This window comes from Myotis lucifugus, unplaced genomic scaffold (genome assembly GCF_000147115.1).
Source record: "Myotis lucifugus unplaced genomic scaffold, Myoluc2.0 scaffold_29, whole genome shotgun sequence".
Lineage (NCBI taxonomy): Eukaryota > Metazoa > Chordata > Mammalia > Chiroptera > Vespertilionidae > Myotis > Myotis lucifugus.
Window position 1 is genome coordinate 4164385 of NW_005871077.1, and position 6983 is coordinate 4171367.

Below are 6983 nucleotides of genomic sequence, written 5' to 3' on the forward strand. Positions count from 1 at the left end.
TGTGAGGATCAAATAAGATGAGGCACGGGAAAGCTTCACAGACATTTGTTACAATGTAAAATGTTCTCACCTGGGTATGAAGCAAGTCACGTTCCTGGGCTGAAGAAACTACAAGGAGGCTAATTGCTAGGGAGAGGAAGCTGGGCGTTGCTACGTGATGTCATTGCCGGGATGGACACTTGGCATATTAGCCTTTTCTATATAGATAACTAAAATTTTGCAAAACACCAAAAAATACAATTTTCTGATCCGACAAAAAAATTGATATAATATTGACTCATTCACACTGGACAGCTATCGTTGTGTTGGCTATTGTCATTTTTTCAACTTGACAATCTAAGGGAAAAGAGGTCAGTGCCCCTGACTAAATAGTGATTGTATGTTTTAAAAATTCTTGCAGCATATCAGCTGAAAATCCCTAGATTAGTCTAAGGAAATTACAGTTGGTTTTATGATAATTACCTTAGAAGTAAGATTTATCTGAAAGAATTCCTAATTTGACCATAACAGCATATCAGTTTTTCTTAAATATAATTAAACCTGTTATGAACTTTTGTTAACTAATTTCTAAGCACAGTCAGTACCCTAAATTAATTCACTGAAAACTTGCATAGTTCTTCCAGAATCAAATGTGTGTGTAGATGGATAGGAAGGTTCTCAGATCTAGAACTTCAATATTTGGTATAAAATCAATCACTCTAAGTACATTCCTCGTAATAATTTTAGTCATAGCCTGGCTCATCTTTCCAGATTAGAAACCAAGTGTTTTCAGCCAATCTGCAATGAAATTCTCTATGGCAAGAATATGTGCAAGTCCTAATTCTCAGCCCTGTGAATATTACCTTCCATGGCAAATGATTAAATTAAGGATCTCCAAGAGTTTATTCTGGATTATCTGGGTGGGCCTTAGATGAAATCACACGTACTCTTGGAGAAAGGCAGAGGGAGATTTCAGACACACTCAGTGGAGAAGGCAATGTGAAGAGAGAGTTTGAGGAGATGCCATTATACACCAAAGGGTATTGGGCAGCCACCACAAATTGGAAGAGGCAAGAAACAGACCAGATATCAAGCTATATTACCAAGCCACGGTTCTCAAAACTGTTTGGTACTAGCACAAGAACAGACATATAGACCAATGGAACAGAACAGAGAACCCAATTAATATTTGACAAAGGAAGCAAGAGCATACAATGGAGTCAAGGCAGTCTCTTCAATAAATGGTGCTGGGAAATTTGGTCAGATACATGCAAAAAAAATGAAACCAGATCACCAACTAACACCATACACAAAAACAAACTCAAAATGGCTAAAGGACTTAAATGTAAGACGGGAAACCATAAAAATCCTACAAGACTCCATAGGCAGCAAAATAGCAGACATATGTTGTAGCAATATCTTTACCGACACAGCTCCTAGGGCAGTGATGGCGAACCTATGACACGTGTGTCAGAGGTGACACGCGAACTCATTTTTTTGGTTGATTTTTCTTTGTTAAATGGCATTTAAATATATAAAATACATATCAAAAATATAAATCTTTGTTTTACTATGGTTGCAAATATAAAAAAATTTCTATATGTGACATGGCACCAGAGTTAAGTTAGGGTTTTTCAAAATGCTGACATGCCGAGCTCAAAAGGTTCGCCATCACTGTCTTAGGGCAATGGAGACTAAGGAGGAAATAAGCAAATGGGACTATAACAAAATAAAAAGCTTCTGCACAGCAAAAGAAACCATCAACAAAACAACAAGAAAACTCCCTGCATGGGAGAACATATTTGCCAATGCTACTTCAGATAAGGGTTTAATCTCCAAAATTTACAGAGAACTCATACAACTTATCAAAAGGAAGATAAATGATCCAATAAAAAAATGGGCAAAGGACCCAAATAGACACTTTTCGAAAGAGGACATACAGAAGGCCCAGAGACATATGAAAACATGCTCAAAGTCACTAATCATCCAAGAAATGCAAATCAAAACAACAATGAGGTACCACCTCACACCTGTCAGAATGGCTATCATCAACAAATCAACAAATGACAAGTGCTGGAGAGGATGTGGAGAAAAAGGAACCCTCCTTCACTGCTGGTGGGAATGCAGACTGGTGCAGCCATTGTGGAAAACAGTATGGAGTTTTCTTAAAAATTTAAAAATGGAACTTCCATTTGACCCAGTGATCCCACTTCTAGGAATATATCCCAAGAAATCAGAAACACCAATCAGAAAGGATATATGCACCCCTATGTTCATAGCAGCACAATTTACAATAGCTAAGATTTGGAAACAACATAAGTGCCCATCAGCAGATGAGTGGATTAAAAAACCATGGTACATCTACACAATGGAATACTACGCCATTATAAAAAAGAAGAAACTTTTACCATTTGCAACAGCATGGATGGAACTGGAGAGCATTACACTAAGCGAAATAAGCCAGTCGGAGAAAGATAAATATCACATGATCTCACTCATATGTGGGATAAAATGATCAACATAATTTGATGAACAAGAATAGATCCAGCTGAAACCGGTTTGGCTCAGTGGATAGAGCGTCAGCCTGAGGACTGAAAGGTCCCAGGTTCGATTCCGGTCAAGGGCATGTACCTTGGTTGCGGGCACATCCCCAGTAGGAAGTGTGCAGGAGGCAGCTGATCGATGTTTCTCTCTTATCGATGTTTCTAACTCTCTATCTCTCTCCCTTCCTCTCTGTAAAAAAATCAATAAAATATATTTAAAAAAAAAAAGAATAGATCCAGAGGCAAATGGCAGGGGAGGGGGGGGGAGTGGTTAGAGAGCAACCAAAGGACTTGTATGCATGCATATTAGCATAACCAATGGGCACAGACACTGGGGCAGTGGGGACTTGCCCGGGGTGGGAAATGGCTGGGGGGGGGGGGGTCGGGTGGGGGTGGGTCCGTGTGGGTGTTGTGTCAATCCGTGAACGAGACATATGTAAACTTTAGCATACAGATCAATCTCTCCCTAGAGCCTCCAATGAGAGCATGATCTGCTGACACCTGATGCACTCATTAAGTTATTTTGAACTTCAGAACTGTGAGAAAATAAATTTCTGTTGTTTTAAGTCATCATTTGTGGTAATTTATTAGTACAGCCATAGTAAAGTAATACAAGTGGACAGAAAGTATTCAGTAAAGACTCATGCTCTACAATACTGATAACCTACAGACCAACCCTTTTGTTTTATAAACTACAAAAGTAGAGCAGATCATTTTCTAAGACTGGATTCTCTTGCAAAATGCATGGTTTTACATTTTGCCTATATGAAACTTTTTTTTTTGAGGCTTTTGTACCTAATTTGTTCATAATATATCCTTGTGGGAAAATACTGATTTTTTTTTTGTCTGGCTCTTGCAATAACATATTCCACAGTTAATTTCCAAAGCTGGATGTTACATTTATTGTAAAAGTCTCAAGATGACTCCATTAGGCATTTAATGTTAATTCTAATTTTAATATTTGTGCTGTGTCTCCAACACCTACAATAGTGCCTGACATAGTTAATAAATATTTTTTTGAATCAGTGTGATTTGTCTATTAATTCCTTTTGCTGTTACTTTCAAACATTAAAATAGCATTTTTTGAAATAATTCATGTAGAACATTATGTAAAATAGACAAAAGCAGATCTGCTCTAGTAAGTATATTAGTGAAGATTGTGAAATCCTGCTTACCCATCTGTAACTTATTACACATTAAAATTGCACCATATTCTACATTCTTATAATACTCGTGAAAACACAGCTCCTAAATTTGGAGTTTAGAAAACACTATCCTTTTGGGAAAACAAAATTTACCTAGGGTAAAGTTTAGTTTGGTTGGTTTTTGGGCTTCTACTTATGAAATGAACAAAAGCATAATAATGGCAGAGTAAGAGACTCAACAGTACCAATTTCTTTAGGAACAAAATAGGTACAAAGGTTACTAAGAAGTTATATTAGAAATCTGTTTCCCGGTTTACCTACCTTACCCACTAAGTAGGGGATACAAACGGCTATAGCTTTGGAATTTGGTTGATGAGTTCAAATCCTGGACTGTCAACAACTGTAGCCAACCTTGAGTGAATCTCACCTACAATATGGTGATAATCCTAGTATCTGCTTAAAAGGGTAATTGTGAGGATTAAACAAGATAATTACTATGCATATGATATTACATTGTAAATACACAGTAAGTGGTAGTTATTAACTAGACGAGATGTCAAAGTTCCCTTGATAACCTTTGTCCCTTTCCCTAATATTTTAAACTGCATGTTTGCATTAAGCCCTTCACTTCAGGCTATTACAATACTGGTAGTAGAATATATAGAAAAATAGCAAAGGATTTAGAGGCCAAAGATGCGGTTTTGAGTATATTTCCTTATTTTAAAATGTGAAAGATGCCATTTGTATTTTCTCTGCATCTCGGAGTTGGTATGGTCAAATAAGAGAGTAAGTGCTACATGGATGTTGATCACTTGCCTATCTGCCACTTTTCTACCCCTACCCATGCAACTCTGCAAATTCCTGACTGGGTATGCTTGATGAGCACTCATTTTCTTGTTCCCCAATCCATAGGCATATAGGCACTTTGTGGGCCCAGGCCTCATTCTATCTGCTAGATTTCATTTAGAAATTTTAATTCTAATTATTTAAATACCTTTAAACCAGCAGTTTAAATTTTTAGTCACACTGATCAGTCACTATATTCTCCTTAAAGAACACAGAACAGAATAAACAAAAGTAGTTACCCAAATTGTAAGTCTGTCCCTTTGAGACAGGGAATTCCCGATCAATGACAGCTATATTTATTACACCAAGATTTAATCCCACTCTTGATCTCACCCAGATTCATGACTTTTAATATCATCTATGAAGATGACTCAAGTTTTGAATTCCAGCTTAGACCTCTCCCTTTAAATACCAGACTTTTATATGCAACTGCCTACATGACATCTCTAGTTGGATGTCTAATGGAGACCTCAGATAGCCCAAAACTGAGTTTCCCCCAAACCCACTCCTCCCACAGTGCTTTCCAACTGTGGCCAGTTGCTCAGGCCAAATACCATGCAATCATCCTTACATCTTCTTTTTCACATGTTCCTCACACCTATTTAGTTTCTTAGAAAAGTTTACTGGGTCAACCTTTAAAATATAAACAAAATCCAACTACTTTTCACTACCATCCTTGTCACTATTATCTCTCACTTGGATTATTACAATTTGCTTCCTAACTAGTCTTCCCTGCAGTCTATTCTGTATACCAAAGCCAGAATGAGCCTGTTCACATCACTCCTCTGCTCCAAACTCCTTTCTGAAGTGGAGGAAAAGTCAAAGTCCTTAAGATCCCTGACCAAGCCCTCCACAAGCAGGCTCCCGGTTACTCCCTGACCTGTCTACTCTTTACTGCTGCAATAGCCACACTGCTTGCTATTCCTTTAGCAAACCATGCACTCCCATCTCAGAATCTTTGTACTTATTCTTTCTGCCTACAATGCTTTCCTCCCAACTTCAAGTCTCTGATCAAATGGAACCACCTTCCTTGCCCATCAACCACACCATCCTGGCACAGCTTCTCCTACCTTCCTTGCATTACTTCCCCTCTAATACTTACCGTAATACCATTTAAATCTTACTTATTGTTTTTAATCATCTAATGAGATTATAAACTACTCCATGAGGGCAAGAATTTTTCACTGTTGTTGAACTGAAAATAACCCCAGAGTAATCACTCAGTATATAATTGTTGAAAAAATGAACTTAAGTCATCACTCCCATTCCCATGTCCCTCTTTACTGAATGATTTTAATTAAAGTCACACAAAAGTTCTTGGGGTGAAAATAAAAGCAAAAGACCACTTCACATTAGTTTGTCAACATGTAATGCCCTGGGTTTATTTTGTGAGAATTCTATCACAATTTTTCCAGGTGGGATTAAAAACCTTTAAGATATTATATGCCATTGGACTGGGCATTCAGACTTCGGTACTGACAAAGCACTGGTAGTAGTCTGTTAAGTACCATTCTCTTCACAGAAGAGAGGTCAAATATTTCCAAAGGAAGGCACCCAATATTTGTGGTTCTGGCCTTGCAGCCTTCTGGAGAATCTTGAAAGGAAAAAAGCTGGCTGGCTGTTTTTAGAAACTGGAATGATGATACACATATAGTAATTACTGCATTCTTCTCCCTTATATCCTTTTTGTAAGAACAAGTAAAGAATGAAGTCTTTTAAACAATTTGACAATAAAAAAGTACAATTTCTTTTGTGCTAAAAAAAAAAAAAGGGCAAGACAACATAAACTCCAGTTGTAAGGACTCCATTTGCATACTTGATTTAACACTTTTTGGTGTGGAAGGAAATGGGACTACTGGGCTGTTTGTAGAGCAGCAACATAACGTTAGTGCTTTAAGTACCAGAAACTACCCACAGCTTTGTGGGCAAGAGGGGATGGGAAGATTCAAGAGACTTCATTTTTAGCTTGTTACTTATCCTAATGATAGACCAGGAAGATCCCCATTTAAAATCCACCCCCCCTTTTTTTAAACTGATGCGTTTTTTATTTTTGTAAAATTCTGTATGAATGTCACCATTTTTTTTCACATGATACAGAAAAAACTCAGGGACCCAGAGGGGAACCAAGTTATGTTATACCATTTACAAAATACCAAGGAGTCCACAGCTACCTAACACATTTACTACAGCACAGGAACCAATGAAGGTACAGTGTACAAAAAAACTGTAAACACGGCACAATAAATAGATAAAACAGCAGGTTCCGCACCATGCACATGATGTGATGACACTTCATCTCTATACAATCTCACATCTCACACTCTTTGTTGCAATTTATTTCCCTCCCACCCTCCACCCCAAGTGCAAAGCATCACAAATGAAAATTCGGTATTCGAGTACATATATAACAAGGGAATTACAAATATGCCAGAACTGGACCGGATAATTGCTGCATTCCTAAGTTACAGAT